General features: G+C 42.2%; 1 pseudogene; it reads left to right on the top strand.

Moving 5' to 3' along the window:
* Window positions 1–27,376, top strand: part of LOC147000992 (uncharacterized) — a 36,110-nt pseudogene extending 8,734 nt beyond the window's left edge.
* The last annotated feature ends 269 nt before the right edge of the window (window positions 27,377–27,645 follow it).

The following is a 27,645-nucleotide window of genomic DNA, read 5'->3' as shown; positions in this document are numbered from 1 at the left end:
GCTAATAATCCTCCAACAAGTCCCAGGTACACATTAGACGATATCAGGCCAACAGTGCATATGTGCATGCATGCACACACAGACACACACACTCCACAAAGACTGCTAGGAATTATGTCCTCCTGGACACCTTTCCCTGATCTCTGCCACCACATACACACTGTTATGCACTGAGCTCTACTGCACAAATTTTGTCCATCCTCCATACTTTGTGACCTTGATTTACTGGATACTACCCCACACAATGTGCTAGGAATACGGTGCTCTTGAATATGGTCCCTGCAACACTGACACAAAAAAATATTTATTCTTTACGCCATGCTAGCTGGACTCAGCACAGTTGCTCTTCATTTTAAACTTACAGGTGTCAGTCCTCCTGAACAAATCCCTCAAGTGACAACCCACATACAATGCTAGCTATCACACCCTACTGGATACTCTTCAATTCCCACTGTCATCCAAATTTACAGCTCTAAGTCTCAGCCTTCTTCTCCCCCATTGCCAACTCATATATACTAACTGCCAGCAGGCAATAATAAATATACCTTCTTCTCAGTGCCTCATGGCACCTTCTCCAAAATTGACCATATAAAAACCCTCACAAAACAAGTCTCAAGAGATACAAGAAGATTGAAATCATCCAATGCATCCTATCAGATCACCTCAGACTAAGTCTAGGCTTCATTAACAATAAAAACACAGAAAACCCACATAGCCATGGAAAGTGAACAACTCTCTACTCAATGATAACTTGGTAGGGAAGAAATAAAGAAAGAAATGAAAGACTTCCTAGAGTACAATGAAAATGACGACACAGTAAGTCAAAAGCAGGTAAACTACCTAGTCAGTCCCATATCCCCTAGAGAAACAGAACAAGTCATTAAAAACCTCCTAACTAAAAAAATTAAAATGCGCAGATGCTTCAGCAGAGAATTTTACTGTACCTTACTAGCAGAGCTACATACCAACACTCCTCCAACTCTTCCATAAAATAGACACAGAAGGAACGCTACTTAATTTATTCTATGAAGCCACATTTACTATGATAGCCAAACCACACAAAGATCCCACAAAGAAGGAGAACAGTTTTGCTTATGAATATTGATTCAAACATACTCAAATAATTCTAGAAAACTGAGTTCAAGAACACATGAAAACCATCATTCACCACAAACAAACAGGCTTCATTCTAGAGATGCAAGGTTGGTTCAATATTCAAAAATCCATGAATGTAATCCATTATATAAACAAACACAAAAGGAAAAAAATCACATGATCATCTAATTCAATGCAGAAAAAGCATTTGACAAAATACAATACCTCTTCATATTAAAAGTACTAGAAAGATCAGGAATGCATGATCCATACCTAAATATAATAAAAGCAATATACAGCAAACCAACAGCCAACATCAAATTAAATGGAGAGATACTTGAAGAAATTCCACTAAAATCAGGAATGAGACATGGCTGACCACTCTCCTTGTATCTATTCAATATAGTTCTTGAAGTTGTAGCTAGAGTAATAAGAAAACAAATAGATATCAAAGGGATAAAAAATGGCAAGGAAAATATCAAGGTGTCATTATTTGCAGATGACAAGATAGAATACATAAGCAACCCAAAAAATTCTACCAATGAACTTCTATAGCTGAGAAACATCTTCAGCAAAATGGCTGCATATAAAATTAACTTGAATCAGTAACTTAACATTTATACCAATGATAAAAGAACTGAGAAAGAAATTAGGGAAACAACATACTTTATAATAGTCACAAATACTATAAAATATCTTGGAGTAACACTAATCAAACAGGGGAAATGTCTATATGACAAGAACTTGAAGTCTCTCAAAAAAGAAATCAAAGAAAACCTCAGAAAACGGATTGATATTCCATGCTAATGGATTGGTAAGATTAACAGTCAAAATGGCCATTCTACCAAAAACAATCCACAGATTCAATGCAATAGCCATCAATATTCCAAGACAGTTCTTCACAGACATGGAAAGAGCAATTCTCAATTTGATATGGAAATACAAAAACAAAAACAAAAAACAAGTATAACCTAAACAATTCTTTATATATATATTTTTTATTACATCTTTTCCTCAAATTACATTTCCAATGCTATCCCAAAAGTCCCCCATACCCTCCCGACCCCACTTCCCTACCCACCCATTCCCATATTTTTTGGCCCTGGCGTTTCCCTGTACTGGGGCATATAAAGTTTGCATGTCCAATGGGCCTCTCTTTCCAGTGATGGCCGACTAGGCCATCTTTTGATACATATGCAGCTAGAGTCAAGAGCTCCGGGGTACTGGTTAGTTCATAATGTTGTTCCACCCATAGGGTTGCGGATCCCTTCAGCTCCTTGGGTACTTTCTCCAGCTCCTCCATTCGTGAGTGAACTGATGTTCATGAACATGAGCTTATAAATGTGTTGTTTATCATGAAGCATCACGGACTCTTGTTAAGGTTTGTCACATCTTTTACATGAAAATATTGGTAATCTTATTTGGTTTACTCTAGATTTAATTATTTGTGTGTATCTGCATACATGGAAGGACAGAGGACAAACTGTGAGGCCAGTTCTCTCATTCCACCATGTGGGCTCCAGGAACAAAACTTGGATCATCTGGTCTGGTCGTAAGCAGCTCTATCCATAGAATCAGCGAGGTCTCTGTCTGGTTTTGGTTACAGGGTAACGTTGGCTTCTGGAACACAGTGGAAAGTGTTCCCTCCCTTTTATTTCATGGAATTATCTTAGGAACATTGGTGTTCTTTAAAAGTATGGTAGAATTCATTTATGAATATGTCAAACTTTGGACTTTTGTTGATTTTTTTCCTGTTAATATTTTAATTTCATTGCTTGTTATTGATCTATTCAAGCATTTTATATGTATTTTGAAATTTGTCCACTTCTCCCAGTTTCACAATTGGTGACAGTATAGGTTTCCTATATCTGTTTCAAAGATTCTTAGATATGTTCTAATGGTTCTGTTTTTTTTTTTTTCTTTTTAAGATCTATATATTTATTTGTTGTGAGTTAGTACACTGTTGCTGTCTTCAGACACACCAGAAGAGGGCATCAGATCCCATTACAAGTGGTTGTGAGCCACCATGTGGTTGCTGGGAATTAAACTCTGGACCTCTGAAAGATCAGACAGTGCTCTTAAAGCCCAAGCCATCTCTCCAGCCCTGTTCTAAAGGTTGTTAGAGCCTTGCTGTATCTGCTACTGTATCTCATTCATTTGTCTCTAGTTTTACTCTGTATCTTCTCATATCCTTAGATTTGGGAATGCTTCCTCAGTTTACTCTCTCCTTTCCAAGAACCAGGATTTTTTTTCCAATGTTCATTATTTTCTGTTTGGTTAGTCTCAGCTCTCACTTTCAGCCTGTTTTATCAGCTACTGGTTTGGGGTTGTGTTTGTTGCTCTTTTCCTTTTTTTTTTCTTAAAAATTTTTTATTATTTAAATGCATTTTATACATCAAGCATATTAATAATATTGAGTATTTTGAGAATCAAATACAAAAATTTTGTTCAACTTTTATATTCATAGCCTTCCTTCCCCTAAAAATATCATTAATGAACATCTAATACTGCCCATATCTGAGGATCCTATATCTAATGTTGAATACTAAATTGTTTCAAAACATACAAAATATTCTTTAAGAATTAAGCATAGTATAAGAACATAAAATATTAAAAATGAATCATTAAGAAATATATTCAAAAGCCTTCATGTGGTACCACCTGACATAGGTATTGAAAACACACTATATGTCTGTGTACAGTATCTAACTATAAGTTTGCTTTAAAAAGATTATCACTGTTTCTAGGAGAGAAATTATTTCATCAGTAAATATAGTTTCAATACTTTTAAATGGAAAAAACTCTTTGAAGTTAAACATTAAGAAAATGCTAATTTCAAGTACAGTGATCAAATATTGTCAATAATAATTCCATGAAGTTTATAAAACATTATGTTAATATTTTCAACTGTTAATGTTCAACAAACAGAATAATTATTTTAAAATATATTTCATTATGTCTCCCTTTTCATTTCTGATATTATTAATTAGGATTCTGTTTCTGTGCCCTCTGGTTAGTCTGGCTAATTGTTTATCTATTTTGTTGATTTTTTCAAAGAACCAGCTCCTGTTTTTGTTGATTCTTGTACAGTTCTTTTTGTTTCTTCTTGGTTGATTTCAGCCCTGAGTTTGACTATTTTCTGCCATCTCCTCCTCTTGGGTGTATTTGCTTCTGTTTGTTCTAGAGCTTTATGGTGTGCTGTCAAGCTGCTAGTGTAAGCTCTCTCCAGTTTCTTCTGGGAGGCAGTCAGAGCGATGGGTTTTCCTCTTAGCACTGCTGTCATTATGTCCCATAAGTTTGTGTATGAGGTGTCTTCATTTTCATTAAATTCTAAAAAGCCTTTATTTTTTCTTTATTTCTTCCTTGACCAAGTTGTCATTGAGTTGAGTGTTGTTCAGTTTCCATGTGTATGTGTGTTTTCCATTGTTTTTGTTGATATTTAAGACCAGCCTTTGTCTGTGGTAATCTGATAGGGTGCATGGGATTATTTCAATCTTCTTGTATATATTGAGGTCTGTTTTGTGATTATATGGTCAATTTAGGCGAAGGTACCATGAGGGCTGAGAAGAAAGTATATCCTTTTGCTTTAGGATGAAATGTTCTATAAATATCTGTTAGATCCATTTGGTTCATAACTTGTTAGCTTCACTGTGTCTCTGTTTAGTTTGTTTCCATGATCTGTCCATTGCTAAGAGTGGGGTGTTGAAGTCTCCCACTATTACTGTAAGTGGTACAATGTGTGTTTTAAGCTTTAGTAAAGTTTATTTTATGAATGTGAGTGCCCTTGCTTTTGGAACATAGATATTAAGAATTGAGAGTTCATCTTGGTAGATTTTTCCTTTGACCAGTATGAAGTGTTCTTTCTTATCTTTTTTGATAACTTTTGGTTGAAAGTTGATTTTATTCGATAATAGAATGGCTACTCCAGCTTGTTTTTTATAACTATTTGCTTGGAAAATTGTTTTCCAACATTTTACTCTGAGGTATTGTCTATCTTTGTAACTGAGATGGATTTCCTGTATGCAGCAAAATGCTGGGTTCTGTTTACATATCCAGTCTGTTATCCTATGTCTTTTTATTGGGGAAATGAGTCCATTGGTGTTAAGAGATATTAAGGAAACGTAATGGTTACTTCTTGTTATTTTTGTATTTAGAGGTAGAATTATGCTTCTTTTAAGTTTGTTGAAAGATTGCTTTCTTGCTTTTTTCTAGGGTGGAGTTTCCCTCCTTGTGTTGGTGTTTTCCACCTGTTATCCTTTGTAAGGCCGTATTTATGGAAAGATATTGTGTAAAATTTGGTTTTGTCATGGAACATCTTGTTTTCTCCAGCTATGATAATTGACAGTTTTGCTGGATATAATAGCCTGGGCTGGAATTTGTGATTTCTTAGGGTCTGTATGACATCTGCCCAGGATCTTCTAGCTTTCATAGTCTCTGGTGAGAAGTCTGGTGTAATTCTGATAGGTCTACCTTCCTATGTTACTTGACCTTTTCCCCTTATTACTTTTAACATTCTTTCTTTGTTTATTGCATTTGGTATTTTGATTATTATGTGACAGGAGGAATTCCTTTCTGGTCCAATCTATTTGGAGTTCTATAGGCTTCTTGTATGTCCATGGGCATCTCTTTCTTTAGGTTAGGGAAGTTTTTTTCTATAATTCTGTTGAAGTTATTATTGGCCCTTTAAGTTGGGAATCTTCGCTCTGCTCTATACCTATTATCCTTAGGTGTGGTCTTCTTATTGTGTCCTGGATTTCCTGGATGTTTTGGATTAGGATCCTTTTGGATTTTTCATTTTCTTTGACTGTTGTGTCAATGATTTCTATGGTATCTTCTGCACCTGAGATTCTCTCTTCTTGTATCCTGTTGGTGATGCTTGCATCTCTGACTCCTGATATGTCTCCTAGGTTTTCTAACTCTAGGGTTGTCTCTCTTTGTGATTTCTTTATTGTTTCTGTTTCCATTTTTAGATCTTGCATGATTTTGTTAATTTCCTTCACCTGTTTGATTGTGCTTTCCTGTACTTTAAGGGATTTTTTGTGTTTCCTCTTTAAGGGTTTTTAGCTGTTTACCTGTGTTCTGCTATACTTCAAGGGAGTTATTTATGTCCTTCTTAAAGTTTTCCATCATTATCGTGAAAAGTGATTTTAGATTCAAATCTTGCTTTTCTGATGTGATGATGTATCCAGGGCTTGCTCTTGGGGGAGAATTGGGTTCTGATGCTACCAAGTAACCTTGGTTTCTATTGCTTATGTTCTTATGATTGCCTCCCTCCATCTGGTTATCTCTAGTGCTACCTACTCTGGCTATGTCTCACTGGAGCCTGTCCTTCCTATGATCCTGGTTGTGTCAGAACTACTCAGAGTTCAGCTATCTCTGGGATCCTGTGATTGTGAAATCCTGTGATTCTGGGATGCTGTGATTGTGAGATCCTGGATGTGTCAGAGCTTCTGGGAGTCAAGCTGCCTCTGGGATCCTGTGATCCTCTGATCATGCGATCCTGCTATCCTGTGATTCTGCGAGCCTGTGATAGTTAGATCCTGGGTGGGGCAAAGCTCCTAGGAATCAAACTGCCTCTGGGATCCTGGGATCCTGTTATCTTGCGATCCTGCAATCCTGCAATCCTGCAATCCTGCTATCCAGTGAGTCTTCGATCCTGCAGTCCAGTGAAACTGTGAACCTGCAATCCTGGGGTTGTTAGAGAGCCTGGGAGTGGAGCTTCCTCTGGGTGTTGTGAGACTGGCGGTGGAGTTTATGCTCAAGGTGCTCAGGGCACGGGCCCAGACTGGAAGGAACCTGTGCCACTGGTAGGTGGAGTTCCTGGGTGCCTGAATCCCTCTGGTCCCAGTAAATTCCAGTGTTGTGTTGTTAGTTTTCTATGATCCAGAAGTACACTATGGGACCATCTTACCTCTCTCTTACTTTTCTATGTGGGAATTGAGAACAGTAAGGCTTCTTCCAAACCTGCTTCTCTTGTTTGTAATACCATGGTTTTCATCTCATTGTTTGACAGCTGATATTAGGGTGGAAATTGTCAAGCGGCTTGCAGGGAAGTGAAGAGAGCAGGCAGTGATCCAGCTGGACCTGGAGGTCAGGCCCTCTGAAAGTGTGACCCTGTTGGGTCACCTCAGGAGCCTCAGTAAAGGCAGCTTTACATGGCTCTGCCACCTCCACAAAGAGTTGTGGTGTGCTGTCAGGATCTTCTGAAAGGGGTGGGAAAAATGACACAGACAACAGGAATGAAATTGACAAATTAAGCTTCTGGACCATCCAAACATCATGAAGCTGCTCCACATCAGAAAACGCATCTTTATGGTGATAGAATGTACAGCAGAGGGAGATGTTTTGAGCCACAGAAGGTTGACAGTTTTCAGGAGGAGCAGGTTCAGCACATCCACACGCAGGTAATGTGTTCATTTCACTATGCCATGAGAACACCTTCACACAGGGACATGAAATTGTATGTATTTGCCTGGCCATCAAAGGTCCTTCTGGGCAATAGTTCAAGGGTGATAGTGGTATAGTGTGTGGTGTGGTGACACCAGATTCCCAACATATTATGTGTGGCAGAGAGGGACTCTCTACTGGATCTGATCATAGCACTATTTTGTCAGGTAGTATGGGGTGGAGTGAGCAACAGGACTTGATCTCCTACAGCCTTACATTAACACCCTATATACTACATTGTTACTTCAAGTACCTGAAGTACAATCACCATATAGATTTCTAGACATCAGTCCTGGCTAGACAGCAGCTATTTTGCTGTCTCATATACAATGCCAGGTGCCAGAATCTGTTAGGCATTCCTCTAACCACATTGCCACCAGAGATACAGGGACAGGTATCAGGGCTTGCTTGTCATTCCACCCCCTGCCATTAACCAACATATACTGCTAGATTCACATCTTGGAGGACACCTCCTGTCCTGACATATACCCCAGGTGTAATGCACTGTTAAATAGCACTTGTACTTGTAGGCACCAGGAATTACTGTACAACCTCCCCAGTGCCTTGAATACATTCCTAAGTATTGGGCCATGCACGACTTCCCACCAAACACCACACTGACTGCTGGGTATTGAAGCATGCTGAACAGGTCACCAACATATGCATCACATTAGTTCTGTGTATCCAGTCCTGATCCCTGACAAAACCTCATATTGACTGATAGTCATCAGGCCTTGAAAGATACTCCCTGCCACTGTACCATCAACTCACTGTTATGTCATGGGCTCTGCTTGACAGCCTCACATTAATGAAGCTCACATGTCATTGTCGGTGTCAGGACCCTCTTAGACATCAGCTCCAATCAGCACCCACTACAACATTAGTAATCAGGTCTTGATGGAGACTCCTGTACCCCTTTCACAGACTATAATCTACTATGTCATAGGCCCTGCTGGATAAAGTTAGGACATCAGTCTTGATGGACATGCCCTCAAGAGTCTATATGTGTACAATGCCAGCATGCTGTCCACTAGGCCAAGCTGTGTGGCAGTGTCAATGGGATTTCTAATAATGTCAGATAGCTAGCACTGTGTGCTGAGTGATATCCTCAGGGAAGAGGTATTTAGGAAGACCTAGACACCTCAATGCTATGTGGGAAAGTGGATTTAGGTGTCCATCCTTGACTGAATGGACATCCTTGCCTGAAAATAGCACTGTGTGTGTGGGCACCCAGCATGGAGTGATAAAAGCAGTGTATTTAGGGCTGTGGGAAAGGGGAAAGGTGAGTGCAGCAGGACCTAGAGCCTAGCAGTTGTCCGTGATAGTGGAGGGGATGTCCTAAAGGGCTTCAAACCTCAGTGTATGTCATGTGAATGGTGGAGAGTGTCCAGAAAGATCTCAATATGGCAGTATATGTGGTGCTTCATCAGGAGACAAGCTGTAGGGCCTGATAGCTTGCTTGTGTTTTTCAGATAGCAGCAGGGAGTTGGTTTGTCCAGTAGCTTCTGTCATCTGGTATAGTAAGTGGTGTAGGCACTCTGGTGTGTTGTCCTTTGAGTCCTGACATCTTAAACATTACATGGGTTCTAAATGAGTGTGTCCCACCTTACTTTAAAATTATCATTGTATTTGGGACAGCAGCATGGGAGAGTGGATATTATAAAAATTATAAACTTATAGGTAGCAGGCCTTGCTGACACCTCCCTCACAGATATACCATATACACTAGAAGCTATCAACTCCAGTTGCATATGCCTAGGTGCATACAACCTTCCATAACTCAGGACCTACTGGGCCCTACCCCACATAAACTGGTAGAGTGCAGGTGCTGCTGGCAAGTACTTAGACAAGTACCTATATATACTGTCATAAAACAGATGCTGATGGAACCAAAGCCTCACTATTGTGTAATAGGTTTTTATCCGACCCTGCTGGACACATTCCCTCCCTGTCCCCATCACTCATAAAGATGCTGCTATGTTTTGGTCTATGCTGGCAAATCCAATGTGCCTCACCCCACATACAATACTAGTTCTTATACCCTGTGAGACCCCCCTACCTCACATACATTGCTAGGAATCAATCAGACCCTGCTGTTCCTAACCTACTGTGTTCACTGCTAAGATTTGGTCTTGTTAGGAATTCAACTACCAAACTCAAGGCAGTCTGAAGAATCAGGACCCCCTCCTCCTGCCACCACTGTGCTGTGTATAGTGTCAGGTCCTACTGGACCTACCCAATACACAAAGTGTGAAGGGACAGGACCTAGGGAGGCATGCTCCCCCTTTCCCAGTCATTTCCATCTGCACACATTGCACATTTTCAAGCCATGTTGGACACTGCCCTGCTCTTTTCCCATAGAAACTCCTAGGTATCCAGCCTTTCCCCAGCTTCCCAGCTTGTCCCATGTACGCTAGTATATCAGAGCCTATTGGATTCCCTTGATCCCTGTAGCTAACTCACATCCTCTGCCAGCTCTCAGAGCACACTGGGCATCCTGATGCACACTTCCACCCTCTGATACATTACTGTTGTGTTTCAGGAGTTGTTATGCATCTTCTGACAAGCCTTCCCTCCTTCTTTCATAGGTCTGTTTCTAGCAGTATAGGGGGGCAGCAGCAGCATGATATCATAAGCTAGCAGCATGTGTGTGTGTGTGTGTGTGTGTGTGTGTGTGTGTGTGTGTGTGTATGTGTGTGTGTTTGTTGGCAGGTTTGCCCTGCTGGTCCTCATATCTACTGAACCATGTTGGAAGAGGGTGTATTTCAGACATGACTTTTGGGCAGTGGCAAGGTGCAGTATGTTGACGTACGTTCTTGTGCCTTCAATACTGATGCTGTGATTTCTGTTCAGTAAGGTGAAGCAAACTTGCTGTCAGACACATTGAACACATGGAAGATGGTAGAGCCTGCTGAAATGTTTTAGACAATCTCCTAGAGAGTTAAAGTTGCAAGGAAGGAATGCAGAGTTGGGTGTACTCCTGACCTTCCTATAAAGGTGAACAGTTCTGTGACCAGGTGGTGGGACCCACAGTTGCTGGACTTGTCACAAACTGATCAGTCCTTCATAATTACTCAGCATGCTCAGATTGTAGAGGAGGCCTTTGCCACCTCTCTTTGGCCAGGCCCACATGGGGAATGGTTTTTTTCTGGCCCAGAATGTGTTTACAAGAGGGATAGAGGATGCTGTTGATACTGCTTAGGGCTACTCAGGACTGCATCAGTGATGTATTTTAACCTTTTCAACAGTCTGTTTCCTGTGTCTCTCAAGAGATGAAGGAGAAAAGGCCCATCTCTGTGGATGTTGAACCATGGGAGCAGGGAGTATCCTGAGTAGTACTGAGAGGTTCAGGAAGGAGCCAGGCTCAAGCTTCAAGGGGACGTATGCCTGATCACCCACCAGCCAACAATGCAACTCTGGATACAAGTGCCTGTGCCCTTCCTCCAGTTGCTGGAATTTAGCTACTTGATCTATGGTCCATCAGCTTGCAGGAGCTCCAGCCGTGATGTCCTGGTCATACTGGTCAAGAACGGTTCCCTCATCCCAACCCCTGACTTGGGTTTGCAACATGTCCTAGAACCTGGACCTCCAGCACCAGGTGAGCCACCCAAGGGAAATAGGCCCCTTTGGCTCCATTTGCACATTTATTAGGCTGAACGGTCATGTCTTCTCTTTTCCAGCAGATGCTGGAACAAAATTCCTGAACAGGATGCGAAAGTGGTTCAGCTGAGCCTTGAGAGGTGAACGTACCTTGGCACCTGTCCCCTGGACGGGACAACTTGAGGAAGGGCCATCCATATTCCTGTTCCCTACCCCGGACACTGCTAGTGTGCATATGAGGAGTAAGTCCACCACTAACTCTCTATCCCTGAAGGGCTTTCACTGTCTTGAAGTAGGCACAACTGTGTAGGCCCAGCAGGTCATGTCATTGATGCAGAAGAAAGGTAGAGAGCAGCATGGCAGATGCCCGCTGTGTGGGCTACTCTGATTGTCCAAATGCAAGAAAAACACCAAGGGTCCTCCTGGCAGTGAGTGAAAAAGAAACTAAGCAGAGATGAGAGAAAAGAGATGAGAAAGGTTTATTACCTGAAGGGTATGAGGAGAGCATTGGCATCCTACATGGGAAGCCACATCCTGCTCCAGCAAGTAAAGCATGGGCACTTCACCCCATGAGCCTGTGCATGTAGGTAGAAGTGTGGGTCTATCCCTGCACATGCTCCCTGCAGGAAGACACTAGTGCCCTGAGCATGCTCAGTATAGGAGTTCACTAAACTCCTAAGCATGCACCACACTCCTGGGCATATTCAATTTATGTTCATGGAGCACATACCCTAAAAACATAAATGACAGACAAAAGAGAAGACATTACCTTTTAGCAGATTCCAGATGGTAACTTCCTTATAGGGTGGCTAAGAATACCACTGACCATGGCTAAGAACACCACAATGGACACTGAGACTGTTGTCAGCCCCTGGGCACAGGGCACACATGGACCTGTTTGAAGTTTGAAGCGATTTCTTATAGACTTCATGTTCAAGTAATGTTGGGAATCTATGTACAATTCACTCAGTGTAAGCAGCAGTCACTGATCAAAACACTACAGCATTACATAGTTGCTTGTCCTTTTGGCCTTCCTGCCTCATCTCCTTTCTATAAGCCAGTGATTTCCAAATTTCTTGACTCTTCACCATTTTAATATAGTTCCTCATGATGTGCTGAAACTTCAACCATAAAATTACTTCATTGCTACCTCCAACCTGTAAATATTGTACTGTTATGAATCATCATGTAAATATCTGATATGCAGGATATCTGATCTACAACCTCCAAAGTGGTTATGACCCTCAGGTTGAGAATTACCACTATAAGCTTCTCTGGCAGGGATATCAGCTTGGCCCTGAAACCTGAGAGGGCCTCATGTCCAATGGTTGAGCACATCTCCTGGCACAAGGCTCTGTTCTCTGTGATGAGCCATCTACTCTGCTGAAATGTGATGGTGCAGGGATAATCCCAGGTCTACCACCTCCTTTTCCCCAGATGCATCCTCCATAATTGTGGTGGACAGATTGTGTTTAGAGGACATAAACCAGCCTGTGTATTCAGGCTTTCCTTAGCTAAGACACACTGTTCTTGTGTTAGATAGAAGGCTAGTTCCAGCAAGGAGCTACAAACAATGCCCCTGATTAGAACCAAAACAGAAATAGTTGGGCCTGCTCAGGGTCCTCAGAACAGGACATAAATTAGGAGTTTCATTCAACTGATGGCCAAGATTGAATGGCAGTGCAGTGTTAGACCCCAGGTTCATCAGCTTGTGTCCAAACAGGATGCAAAAAATGCTGATGAACAGCCTCAGTACCCCTCAGGTGCTTTCTGGTTCCCCTTTCCTCCAATGAACTTTTCACCTATGGGTATATTTAGACCCTTGTGCATAGTTTTGTTATCTATCTATTTATATCTGTCTCTGTCTCTATCTCTCTATCTCTGTCTCTGTCTCTATCTATATATATATATCTATCTGGCTCCTTGCTGGCAGGTCCAGGCAAGAGGAGAGGGGCCCTGCAGGGACTCTAATTGGCTGAGGAGGATGGTGAGTGTTGATGACCCAAAACAAACACACACAGCCTGGAGTCTTGTTGAAGCAGGAACATCAGCCTCTCACTTATATAAGTTCAGAACATAGGGGGATTTTTGGTGGGGTAAGATGAGTAGTAGGCAGGGGAAGCGTGATGGAGGGTATGGAGTGACTGACAGGCCCAATGGCATAGCTCTATATCAGCAATGGTAGGGCAGAGGCAACACCAAAGAGGTCTTGCTGAGTCATCCCTATACGGAAGTGACTGAGACAGGCCTCTAAACTCCAGCCAGGCTCGAGGTTAGTCCTCAAGGCCCAAACCAGGCCCAAAATGGGGCCCAACAATATATATGACATTATATAACAGACTTAATTCATGGTAAAATGTGCTTTCAAGAGAAGGACACCTCTGTCCTTCATGTGCCCACTCTGAGGGAGGCACAGGAATAGGGTACAGTGACTGGAGAGGTGTGAGTTCATTCTGCTAGGTCCACTTGTTTTGTTCCTTTTTTATTTTTTTATTAGATATTGTCATTATTTACATTTCAAATTTTATCCCCTTTTTTAATTTCCCCTCCAAAAACCCCTCTATCCTAACCCCTGGCTCACTAACTCACCCACTCTTGTTTCTCTGTCCTGGCATTCCTGTACACTGGGGCATCAAGCTGTCACAGGATCAAGGGACTCTCCTCTCATTGATGTCCCACAAGGCCATCCTCTACTACATATGTAGCTGGAGCCATGGGTACCCTTTGGTTGGTGTTTTAGTCCCTGGGAGTCCTGGGGTACTGGTTGGTTCATATTGTTGTTTCTCCTATGGGCCTGCAAACCCCTTCAGCTCTTTTGGTCCTTTCTCTAGCTCCTCCACTGGGGACCCTGTACTTAGTCCAGTGGATGGCTGCGAGCATTCACTTCTTCGTCAGGGACTGGCAGAGCCTCTTAGGAGACAGCTATATCAGGCTTCTGTCAGCAAGCACTTGTTGGAATCCACGATAGTGTCTGGGTTTGGTGACTGTATATGGGATGGATCCCCAGGTGGGACAGTCTCTGCATGGCCTTTCCTTCAGGTTCTTTTCTATGCTTTGTCTCAGTATCTCCTCCCACTGGTATTTTGATCCCTTTCAAAGAAGCTCCTCCTTGTTCTTGAGCTTTGGTCCTCCTTGTTCTTGAGCTTCATGTGATCTGTGGATTGTATCTTGGGTATTCTGAATTCTGGGCTAATATCCATTTATCAGTGAGTGCATACTGTCATGGATCACCCCAGCTGTGTATGGGGGTCCCTGGGATGTGGGTTCTCAAGGCCACGTGGGTAAGGATTAGGTGGTGAGAAACAGAAACAAACACAGAGGCAGTTTGAATCTGAGCGTACATTGCAGCTCTTTAGCAGGGGATTTTATACATTAAAAACCAAACATTTCATCTCTTAGAAACTGTATCCAGTGAAACAATCACAAACAGAACAAGTAACATCAGTATTAATATTAATCATCAAACTATAACAATTCCAAAAGGATATATTCAGTGGGGGCAGTTGACCCAGACTAGTGGCATATTTCCAAGAGCAGGTTAAGAAATCTTTAAGGTCAGTGCTCTTAACCCCTGAGCTAACCCTTCAGCCCTATATGGTCAATTATTATTTAGCATCTAACCCCTGATTTTTTTATAAGTCTTCAATGTGTAAATCTGAAATATTTTAATTATTTTTAATTAAGGCTTTCTTTACCATAGATTGGGTTACCTCACTCAGGATGATGCCCTCCAGGTCCATCCATTTGCCTAGGAATTTCATAAATTCATTCTTTTTAATAGCTGAGTAGTACTCCATTGTGTAAATGTACCACATTTTGTGTATCCATTCCTCTGTTGAGGGGCATCTGGGTTCTTTCCAGCTTCTGGCTATTACAAATAAGGCTCCTATGAACATAGTGGAGCATGTGTCCTTCTTACCAGTTTGATCATCTTCTGGATATATGCCCAGAAGAGGTATTGCAGGATCCTCCGGTAGTACTATGTCCAATTTTCTGAGGAACCGCCAGACTGATTTCCAGAGTTGTTGTACAAGCTTGCAATCCCACCAACAATGGAGGAGTGTTTTTCTTTCTCCACATCCTCGTCAGCATCTGCTGTCACCTGAATTTTTGATCTTAGCCATTCTGACTGGTGTGAGGTGGAATCTCAGGGTTGTTTTGAGTTGCATTTCCCTGATGATTAAGGATGTTGAACATTTTTTCAGGTGCTTCTCTGCCATTTGGTATTCCTCAGGTGAGAATTCTTTGTTCAGCTCTGAGCCCCATTTTTTAATGGGGTTATTTGATTTTCTGGAGTCCACCTTCTTGAGTTCTTTATATATGAAGGATATTAGTCCCCTATCTGATTTAGGATAGGTAAAGATCCTTTCACAATCTGTTGGTGGTCTTTTTGTCTTATTGAAGGTGTCTGTTGCCTTGCAGAAGCTTTGCAACTTTATGAGGTTCCATTTATCGATTCTCGATCTTACAGCACAAGCCATTGCTGTTCTATTCAGGAATTTTTCCCCTATACCCATATCTTCGAGGCTTTTCCCTACTTTCTCCTCTATAAGTTTCAGTGTCTCTGGTTTTATGTGGAGTTCCTTAATCCACTTAGATTTGATCAATTTGCATTCTTCTACACGATAACCGCCAGTTGTGCTAGCATCATTTGTTGAAAATGCTGTCTGTTTTCCACTGGATGGTTTTAGCTCCCTTGTCAAAGATCAAGTGACCATAGGTGTGTGGGTTCATCTCTGGGTCTTCAATTCTGTTCCATTGGTCTACTTGTCTGTTGTTATACCAGTACCATGCAGTTTTTATCACAATTGCTCTGTAGTAAAGCTTTAGGTCAGGCATGGTGATTCCATCAGAGGTTCTTTTGTCCTTGAGAAGAGTTTTTACTATCCTAGGTTTTTTGTTATTCCAAATGAATCTGCCAATTGCCCTTTCTAATTCGTTGAAGAATTGAGTTGGGATTTTGATGGGGATTGCATTGACTCTGTAGATTGCTTTTGACAAGATAGCCATTTTTACCATATTGATCCTGTCAATCCATGAGCATGGAAGATCTTTCTATCTTCTGAGATCTTCTTTAATTTCTTTCTTCATAGTCTTGAAGTTCTTATCATACAGATCTTTCACTTCCTTAGTAAGAGTCAAGCCAAGGTATTTTATTTTCTTTGTGACTATTGAGAAGGGTGTTGTTTCCCTAATTTCTTTCTCAGCCTGTTTAGTCTTTGTGTAGAGAAAGGCCACTGACTTGTTTGAGTTAATTTTATATCCAGCTACTTCACCGAAGCTGTTTATCAGGTTTAGGAGTTCTCTGGTGGAATTTTTAGGGTCACTTATATATACTATCATATCATCTGAAAAAGTGATATTTTGACTTCTTCCTTTCCAATTTGTATCCTCTTGATCTCCTTTTGTTGTCTAATTACTCTGGCTAGGACTTCCAAGTACAGTGTTGAATAGGTAGGGAGAGAGTGGACAGCCTTGTCTACTCCCTGATTTTGCTTCCAGCTTCTCACCATTTATTTGATGTTGGCTACTGGTTTGCTGTAGATTGCTTTTATCATGTTTAGGTATGGGCCTTGAATTCCTGATCTTTCCAAGACTTTTATCATGAATGGGTGCTGGATTTTGTCAAATGCTTTCTCCGCATCTAACGAGATGATCATGTGGTTTTTGTCTTTGAGTTTGTTTATATACTGGATTACATTGATGGATTTCCGTATATTGAACCATCCCTGCATCCCTGGGACGAAACCTACTTGGTCAGGATGGATGATTGTTTTGATGTGTTCTTGGATTCGGTTAGCGAGAACTTTATTAAGTATTTTTGCATCGATATTCATAAGGGAAATTGGTCTGAAGTTCTCTATCTTTGTTGGGTCTTTTTGTGGTTTAGGTATCAGAGTAATTGTGGCTTCATAGAATGAGTTGGGTAGAGTACCTTCTGTCTCTATTTTGTGGAATACTTTGTGAAGAACCGGGATTAGATCTTCTTGGAAGGTCTGATAGTACTCTGCACTAAACCCATCTGGTCCTGGGCTTTTTTTGGTTGGGAGACTATTAATGACTGCTTCTATTTCTTTAGGGGATATAGGACTCTTTAGATCATTAACCTGATCTTGATTTAACATTGGTACCTGGTATCTGTCTAGAAACTTGTCCATTTCATCCAGGTTCTCCAGTTTTGTTGAGTATAGCCTTTGTAGAAGGATCTGATAGTGTTTTGGATTTCTTCAGGATCTGTTGTTATGTCTCCATTTTCATTTTATATTGTTAATTAGTATGCTTTCCCTGTGCCCTCTAGTGAGTCTGGCTAAGAGTTTATCTATCTTGTTGATTTTCTCAAAGAACCAGCTCCTCCTTTGGTTGATTCTTTGAATGGTTCTTCTTGTTTCCACTTGGTTGATTTCACCCCTGAGTTTGATTATTTCCTGCCGTCTACTCCTCTTGGGTGAATTTGCTTCCTTTTGTTCTAGAGGTTTTAGGTGTGTTGTCCAGCTGCTAATGTGTGCTCTCTCTAGTTTCTTTATGGAGGCACTCAGAGCTATGAGTTTTCCTCTTAGAAATGCTTTCATTGTGTCCCATAAGTTTGGGTATGTTGTGGCTTCATTTTCATTAAACTCCAAAAAGTCCTTAATTTCTTTCTTTATTCCTTCCTTGAACAAGGTATCATTGAGGAGAGTGTTGTTCAGTTTCCACGTTCTATTATTTATTTTGTTGTTGAAGATCAGCCTTAGTCCATGGTGATCTGATAGGATGCATGGGACAATTTCAATATTTTTGTATCTGTTGAGGCTTGATTTGTGACCAATTATGTGTTCAGTTTTGGAGACGGTACCATTAGGTACTGAGAAGAAGGTATATCCTTTTGTTTTTGGATAAAATGTTCTGTAGATATCTGTTAGATCCATTTGTTTCATAACTGCTGTTAGTTTCACTGTGTACCTGTTTAGTTTCTGTTACCATGATCTGTCCATTGGTGAAAGTGGTGCGTTGAAGTCTCCTACTATTATTGTGTGAGGTGCAATGTGTGCTTTGAGCTTTACTAAAGTTTCTTTAATGAATGTGGCTGCCCTTGTATTTGGAACATAGATATTCAAAATTGAGAGTTCCTCTTGGAGGATTTTACCTTTGATGAGTATGAAGTGCCCCTCCTTGTCTTTTTTGATGACTTTGGGTTGGAAATCGATTTTATTAGATATTAGAATGGCTACTCCAGCTTGTTTCTTCATACCATTTGATTGGAAATTTGTTTTCCAGCCTCTCATTCTGAGGTAGTGTCTATCTTTTACTCTGAGATGAGTTTCCTGTAAGCAGCAAAATGTTGGGCCCTGTTTGTGTAGCCAGTCTGTTAGTCTATGTCTTTTTATTGGGGAGTTGAGTCCATTGATATTAAGAGATATTAAGGAAAAGTAATTGTTGATTCCTATTATTTTTGTTGCTAAAATTGGCTTTCTGTTCTTGTGGTTGTCTTCTTTTAGGTTTGTTGAAGGATTACCTTCTTTCTTTTTCTAAGACGTGGTTTCTTTCCTTGTATTGGTTTTTTTTTTCTGTTATTATCCTTTGAAGGGCTGGATTCGTGGAAAGATAATGTGTGAGTTTGGTTTTGTCGTGGAATACTTTGGTTTCTCCATCTATGGTAATTGAGAGTTTTGGCTGGGTATAGTACCCTGGGCTGGCATTTGTGTTCTCTTAGTGTCTGTATAACATCTGTTCAGGCTCTTCTGGCTTTCATAGTCTCTGGTGAAAAATCTGGTGTAATTCTGATAGGCTTGCCTTTATATGTTACTTGACCTTTTCCCTACTGCTTTTAATATTCTATCTTTATTTAGGGCATTTGTTGTTCTGATTATTATGTTTCAGGAGGAATTTCTTTTCTGGTCCAGTCTATTTGGAGTTCTGTACGCTTCTTGTATGTTCATGGGCATCTCTTTCTTTAGGTTTGGGAAGTTTTCTTCTATAATATTGTTGAAGATATTTGCCGGTCCTTTGAGTTGAAAATCTTCATTCTCATCTTCTCCTATTATCCGTAGGTTTGGTCTTCTCATTGTGTCTTGGATTTCCTGGATGTTTTGAGTTAGAATCTTTTGGCGTTTTGTATTTTCTTTGATTGTTGTGCCGATATTCTCTATGGAATCTTATGCACCTGAGATTCTCTCTTCCATCGCTTGTATTCTGTTGCTGTTGCTCGCATCTATGGTTCCAGATTTCTTTCCTAGGGTTTCTATTTCCAGTGTTGCCTCACTTTGGGTTTTCTTTATTGTGTCTACAATCAACAGAGAGACACTACAGAACATGGAGTGCCCAAGAGAGGATGATTGAATCACATTCAGAAGAAGCAATCCAAAAGATGTCAGAGGTATGGAAGGAAAGACCTGGGTGGGAGAGGGTTTGAGGAGTAGCTGATGGAACTTGATGCAGACACACAAAGCCCAACATTGAACAGGGCTTGGGGAGTCTTGTGGAAGGGTTGGGGTAAGGGTTGAGGGAACCAGAAGGGTCAAAGCCACCACCAGACGATCTGCATTGTCAAATAACTGGGGCACATGGGGGCTAACAGACACTTAATCACCAACCAAAGAGCTTGCAAAGGTTGGCAATTGGCCCCCCTACACATCTGTAGAGGGTGTGCAGCTTAGAATTCATGTGGGTCCCTGAAAGTTTGAGCAGGAGTTGTCTCTGATTCTGTTGCCAGCTTTAGGATTCCCTTCCCTCAGCTGGACTGCCTGGGTGAGCTTCAGTGGCACAGGATGCACTGCTTCCAGTTGATTGTTGAGGCTGGTTGGTACCCAAGGGGGGGGGGGTCTCTCTGATGAGAAGGAAAGGGAGTAATGGGTGGAGCGATTTGTGAGGGTGGGACTGGAAGAAGGGACTACAATCAGTATGTGAAGGGAATAAAATTTTAATGGGAAAAAAGGAACTTGAATAGCACAGAAAAGAGCCCATGAATTGAAAATGAATTTACATGAAATTAAAAGGCCCTGTGCAGAAAAAGATGCTTGCTTCTCAGGCCTAGAGGATCAGAGTACATCCCTCTAGTGAAATTCTCTGTGGGGTCTTAACGTCTAGAATGTATAAACAATGGTGATTACTAAATATCAAAATTCAACCAATCAATAAATTGACTGAAGGATAGTTTTTAAAAGGTCATCACAGAGGATGATAATTATAATACCGATACTTCAACATTCTCAGCTTTTCAGGTTAATTAAGGTTCAGAATATATAAAGAATACAAGAAATTAGATAGAAACACCCAAAATAACCCAACAAAATAATAAGGTGCAGAGTATAATGGAGAATTCTCAACAGCAAATACTTCAATATTCTTTGCCTTCAGGTAGTTAAGATTATAGCAATACTGAGATACCATTTTACTTAATGACAATGGCTCAGATCAAAACAAATGAGAAATTCTAGCAAAGATGAGGGAAGGGACGTGTCAGAAGCTGCTATTGGGTATGTAAACTGGTGTTTAAACAGCATGGTGGAAATTGGTACAGAGTTTCCTGGAAATAGAACTACCATAGGCCCAGGTGTACTATTTCTGAGCATGGACTCAAAGGATGCAGTCTACATCCTTCCAAGGAAAGTATCCAAACACTACTAAGCATTCAAACTATTCAAACTATCATTGGCGGTTTAGTTCTTAATTAGCCACATGAATTCTTATGGTTAGAAAATGAATTTCATTTTTCTTACAGTTCTGTACCTGAAGACAAGAAAGTATATTAGTTTTGTTTATATTAAATAAAAACAAATCTAAATAAATAAGTGACAAAAGGAAGTTTTGTGTATGATTTGAGACAATCTGTGATCACAGAATGAACAGACTGGGTTTGGCAGACAGAAGACAACCTGACAGTGACAATACCACAGAAACAACTCAAGTTCCATCGAGAAGCTTACTTTGTCAAAAACTAAAAACCTGATCGACTCAATTAGGTATCTTCTAGGAGGCAAACATACAATGTAACTTTCTGGTTGACACCTGAAATACACCTGAAAGAATGTTTGGCTGAAGCAGACACAGGTGAAAGAATGTTTCCTATAGGAAACATATGAATGAAATGATGAATAACGTTTAGATGGATCATTAATATGATCACACAGACAGTGGAAGCTTGAGGTTTGGTTTGCCTAGCTCCATTTTGCTACTCATTGCAGGTGTAAAGCTTGTATTGGTTTACATTGCAATTGCTGAGCTTCACCCATGGAGTCCTCTTACAGAGAAACTCACCAAAGAACTTCTAGTGAGATTCCTGAGGATTTTTCTGCTTCCTTGAACTCAGACCTCATTGGCAGTTTCACAGATTCGTCTGTATTCAACTGCCCTCGCTGACTCTTGTGTGTGGTGTCTGCCCAGTGGACTGGTCGGCAGGAACTGATTCCTGTTTGGTATTTGCTAGGGAACTGGACTGAGACCAACAAAGTTTGTAATTGCCCAGTAGAACTATTTCTATACAGGTCTGCTTCCCCCATATCCTTACAACCTTTCTTTCCCACTTCATCTGGTGGCTTGTGGGCTAGAGGGAATTTAACCCTTGTTAAAGTAGGCTGGACAAAACAAATGCCTACACAGAGGAGCACTGATACTCAGGGATAAGGAACAAAACATGGCCAGAGGTCTATTTATGCCTGACTCAGCAGCAAGATTTGGGAAAAAGGAAGCAGGAAAAGGACACAGGAGGTGACCATCTCCTGGAGGCTGGGGAGGGGCTGTTGCAGCCTCTCTACTGCCAGCAGCCCTTTGTGATGAGGAGGCCACACCTGTGTGATGTGCCCTGAGCCCTCCTGACACATCTCACACTGCACTCAAGGACTCAGTAGCCTGAGAGCCGCATTGTGATTCAGAAGATGGGAGAATTTTCTCTCTCTGATGAATAGCATTATTGATTCATGGATGAGCCCCAGCTCCATGGACATAGCAATGGACATGACCATTGGCTTTATGTGTGGAGTTGGGCTCTTTTTCCTACTTATCCCCTTCCTGAAGGAGTACCCAGTGTCACCAGCATCTGAGAATGAATGGGACAAACCACAGGTGAGGAGAACCTTAGTTCACACACACTGGAGCAGCAGTCTGTTGTTCATGGCTGTTGTTTTCACATTTTCTAGGAAAGCTGGTTTAGGGACACTTAAAAAAACAGTAACAGAATATAATCTTTTATTTTAGTCTCAGATATGAGATATGGGGCTGCTTCAAAATATCCACAGCAGCTGAGTATGACTTGCCTGATGGTCAAGACAGGGCACGATTTTGCTAGCAGATGATAGTTTCTCTGTTCTGTTAGCTTTAGTGATTCTGGGGATGTTTCAGAGACTACATAAATGCTAGTTCCTGGGAGACATGGTGGGTTGTCTTTGATGTTGGTTTTTATTGCTTGCTTGTGTTTGTACTTTGATCAGCAGTTATGTGGACAGAAGACAGATGAAATAGAAATAGGATATATTGACAGTGAAGATGAAATATCCCCAAGGAACTCAACCCCGCCCCACAATCAGCAGAAAGTATTCTAATAATGACTATCCATTTCCCCTCTATGGTTTTCTCCCCCTTACTATCAACTGTTAGGGGATAGAATGGGTGGAAGGAAAAGGGTGGAGAAGATTGGAAGAAAGACAAAGAAAGTAGCTTATGTTTAGCTACAGACATTAAGAGGAAATCTCTAGAAAGAGTCTGATGGGATTGACAGGCAGGGCAGAGGGAGAGTGGTCCTGAGGTGTCTTCAGGAAGCTCACAGACCACCTGTACATGGTGACAGAGAGGCCACTAAGGATGAGTGAGGCTCCATGAACAGACTGCATTTCAGAGTTGGGGGGGGCACAGGAGAAGCTCAGAGGAGATCATCAGTCCTCTGTTCAGGCGCTTCTTTGATTGTTCTGAGCTGATGTGAAGCAGGTGATGAGACCAAGGGCCTCAGGTCAGGGCTTCAGTCTCCTCAGCTCTGAGAAAGCAGGTATCACCTGACATCCCAGACACAGCTGCAGAGCTCAGCCTTGGGTAGGTGCTTGTGGGATGAACACTAACTGTGGACTTCTGTGGTAACTGTGGCATAGACAGTGCCTTCTTCTGTTTTTCCAACAAGGTGACAAGGAAATGTGTTTATGCAGAGTATGAGTGAGTCAAGAATGGATGAGAGGACACTTCCTAGAAAATGCAGATTTCATGTATTTGAGGACCAAAGAGAGCAGGAAGCTTGTCTACCAGAAGAAGGAAGAAAGGTCTCCAGCTCATGTGTGTTGTTCCTAACTGGCAGGATGTGAAGAGGTGGCAGAAGAATACGAGTAAGAAAACTGCTACTGGAAAAGGTAGGCTTCTGCTTTCCTGAGGAGAGAAATTCCCTCTGGCCTAGCCTTTAGTGAAGAGGACAAGGTATGCAAGAAAGATGTGGCAGCTTTTGGGAAGGAAAATCATGGAACCCCCAGGTTTTGGGATAGAAAGGAGCTGTGGTTGGCCTGGGATGGGTGCTACACATGGGAGTGTTGTTCAAGGCACTAGGGTGATGCTGTGACCCTGGATGGGGGGACCCAGGTTCATCTGACAGCAGGTAGCTTCAACCTCTCAAAATGCATTCCTCTTTCAGATCCTGTGGCTATTACAATGTTGTAAGTGGAATTATAAAGGTTGAGGTAGGGGCAAGAAAAGTGTACATGGAGAGATAAGGCCCCTCCATTCCCCTTGCTCAGGTTCAGTTCTCTGTCCTTGTGTCATGGTGCTTGAGCACTAGAGTCCTAGATGGGGAGTCACAAGAGGATGCCTCACTGCTTTGTGTTCTCATTCCTCATCCTGATCCTGCTTAATTATCTCCAGGTTGTACGGATGGAGGAAAAGAGGAGGAAGAGACCAAGACTCTATCACAACCTATGGAAATGTAAGAATCTTTGTCCTATGGAATTTTCATACCAGATGTGGGCTCAGGGTCTGGGCATCTTCATTCTGAATATGCTATACAGGGTGGGATTCAAAGGCATCTTTGTTGGATGTGAGACTAAGGGGCATAGGATATATAGGCGATGGAGGTGCCATATTTACACTGAAAGATGGGCCTCTTAATCCTCTTATTGGGGCTGATGCTTTTGCCTCCTGTCTTTGGCAGTCCCAACAAGCAACGTTACCTGGACTTCACACCACAACCCTTTTCGAACCTCAGACAGAAAATGGATCCTCCTCTTCTCTCACAGCTGTCCTCTTATCTCAAGGTCCTGGAGGATCTTTCACAAAACAATGTTTGTCGATTTTTCTGGGGTACATTCTCTATTAACTCTGAATCAGCTGTGGCTACTGCCCATGAGCTCAGAAGCCCTTCCTTGGGAAGATGTAAATCTGTGAGGTTTAGTGATGACAGTGACACTGACGAAGCTCCATCGTAGGCTAAAGGACTTCCACAGCATTCCCAGGATCAGCCAGTACCTCATCAACTTGTGACACAAAAGTTGGTAGGTGAGAAACAAGTCCAAGAAAACAAAATCCTCCCAAGATCTACTCCAAAACAAACACCTCCTTGTTTGAAAAGTAGGGCCTATGTAGTGTCATGTGCTACCAGTGAGAAAGGGATACAGGCACGCCTATCAGCTGAAAGCCTGCCTGGGAAACATGGAATGTATTCAAAGGACACCAAAGCTTATGATGAGCAAAATCACCAAAGCTATTAGCAAGCCCACTGAGAACTTTCCCTGGGCATCATATATTCTAAAGGTATCAGGGCAGCCACCATCCAACCTGAGCATGACTGGAGCATTCAGCACTACAAGGAGCCAGAGAATAACCAATATGCAACAAATATGGAAGAACAACAAGGAACCATATTCAGATTCCTCCACTTCACGAAACCAACCCAGGTTCAGGGACATTTCATAGAAAACAATGTTCATTATTGCAAGAACAGGCCTCAACCCTCCCAGACTGCCCAGCCCTCCATCTTCAAAGCCAAACCCTACAAATCCAGCAAATGGAAGGGGTCTGTTCCTACAGGGCTTCCCTTAAAGAAGGACATAGCAAAGTTTGATGTGCATAACACCATCAAGAAGGACCTTGGTGTTGGGGCACAAAAGGTGCCTGGCACTGCAAGCAGCAGCCCTGGGAAGGAGCTGAGACCCAGGAAACCTGCACTGAGGACAGAATAGTGGCCCTACATGAAACCAGGTGAGCACTATTGCCTGCTTGAGGCAAAGACATAAAGGAATCCAGCATCACACATCACAGAGCTTCCAGTGAAACACGGGAGACCCAATCTGCAGATGCTTGTGGCAAGGGATATGACTCCACCTGGAATTCCAGCCGTAAAACCTCCCCCAGGTTGTGGATCCCTCCTCACCCATCTGTGATTCCAAGGTTGCCAGGGTCCTGGAAAATTTGCATCACAGGATCCAGGAGGACAAGGATGAAAACTGGATCTGCTGTGAGGGTAGAGAGAGGTGAGTTTATACACTCAACTGCAGAGGCTCAGGAGACCCAAAGAACCCCTCCACCTGCTTCCAGCCATGGGGCCACAAAGTCCCATCCAGATCCATTGCCGAGATACCTGAGTGTTCAGAGATCTGCCTCGTACTTCCTGGCAGCAAATCCCCAACATGTCAGGACTATCTGAGGCATCAGAAAAGGCACTCTGAAGCCAAGTACCAATCCCAAAATGGCCAAACATGCAACACAGGAGAGCTTCCAGGAGGTGGACTCAGGAAATCACCCCCAGTGTATGACAATGGAAGGCCCTGTAGAAAGAGTCAGACAATCAGATGCCAAACAAACTACAGTGGAGGTGAAAGAAGAGCCACCTTGTGCATGGAGAGTAAGTCTGGGATCCAGTGTGAGTCACAAGTGCCAGGACATCAATATCTGTCTCAGGGTCTTTGGGTCTTTAGGGGCCAACAGATTCCCAGCCCATCTACAAATACCCACCACACAACACTCGCAGGACTCAAGTCAGAATATTTTGAAAAAAAGTGCAGTCAAGAGCTTTACCTGTGAATCACCATCCAGTTGGCCCCAGTAGAGTCCACCCTGCCAAGGTCAGCCTGCCCTGACAGGACTCTCTGCCCAGCTTCCAGGCTAGTTGCCAAAACACCACGATTTCCCAGGACTTATGTGATGTCTTCATGAAGAGACAGGAAAGGGTGGAAACTAAGGACATCAGTGTTCCAAAGGATCAAATATAAGTGTTGGATCTCAACGGGTTTCACCTTCATGAACAGAGGCAGAGAACCCTAAGATCTACAGGCATAAGTCAGGGAGAAAGGCATGTAAGAGTAAGACATTCCATCCCGAGCTCCACCGAGCTCAAGGATACAGCCAAGATTTTTACACCAGAAAAGGGAGAGGCTACTTATAAGTACTCTTGGAAGAACAACCTAAGTAATTCTTTTCATTGTGGAAACCTTAGCACAAAATGCAAGGGACAGCAGGATATTCTAAAGAATTCTAGCTCCCTACCAGCTACTGAGCAGACACAGAAGGTTGTAACAATAAAAGAATCCATCTACCATATGCTAGGTGAAATTACATGCCTTGTAAATATTCTATTCCAGATCTTAGAGAACACTGAAGGGGACCAATCAAAGATAAAAGAGTTCAGCAAAGTGGAATCACTGAGATCCAAGCTGGGTACCTCAAACCACACCTCTGAGGGTCTGTATGACACATACCATAGCAGAGCAGCAAGCAGGATGAGCTGTGGCCATGCCAGCCCAGAGGAGCAGAACAGTCCATTTACATACAGGGGAAGTGGAGACAAACTGCACTCAGGAGTTGATGCCCAGAGAGCCTGTGAACAACATCCAAAGAAAGTGAAAAAAAGAAATGGGCATTAAGCTGTTACCTAAACCAAGAGGAATGATAATCCATGTAGGTACAGGGTAACTAGAGACAAGCTCAAGCCAGACCTTGCTGTCCAGAGAGCCTGTACACCTGGCAAAATTAGGATCAAGTTTGGATTGGGGCACTGTCCACCTAGAAGTCCTGAGGGGCACCACCGTTCCTTCAGATACACAGAAATTGGAGAGAAAGAGGAGGCTGGTTTTATCCATAAAGCCTTTGACCCACATCAGAGTACAATGAAAGGAATGAGTGTTGGCTGCCCTATAATTTCCAAAGAGAACCATCCAGTCAATATCAAGGAGAACTGGAATCCAGTGGCACTCAGGTGTTGCTGGCCAGAGAACCTCTGAAACCCAGTAGACCAGAATAGGTCAAGGAGCAGGTGGCTCAGGCCACCCATGCCTCCACACACCAGGACGTTCTAAAAGATGCCCAATCTGCCCAGTCATCGTTTCCCCCGTGCCTCCTGGTAATAAACTTGAGCTTTTCCTATAAAGAATCTTTTCCTTTCTCAAGCTTATCATTCTGTGCTCATGGCTCCATCCAGAAAGGAAGTGATCCCTGGTTCACATTCCTGCTTTTGAGCAGAGCTGTTTCTGTCCTACAGTGACGGAGCAGGGGAAGGTTCCTCCATGCATGTTGGTATTAACAGCTTGTGTACTCCTTGGGCTCCAGCTCAGGTGAACAAGGGCTTTC

Source organism: Mus caroli, unplaced genomic scaffold, assembly GCF_978045245.1.
Source record: "Mus caroli unplaced genomic scaffold, Mus_caroli_1 scaffold_15, whole genome shotgun sequence".
NCBI classification, from domain to species: domain Eukaryota; kingdom Metazoa; phylum Chordata; class Mammalia; order Rodentia; family Muridae; genus Mus; species Mus caroli.
The sequence above is the reverse complement of the archived record's forward strand: the minus strand, read 5'-3'. Positions and strand labels throughout refer to the sequence as shown.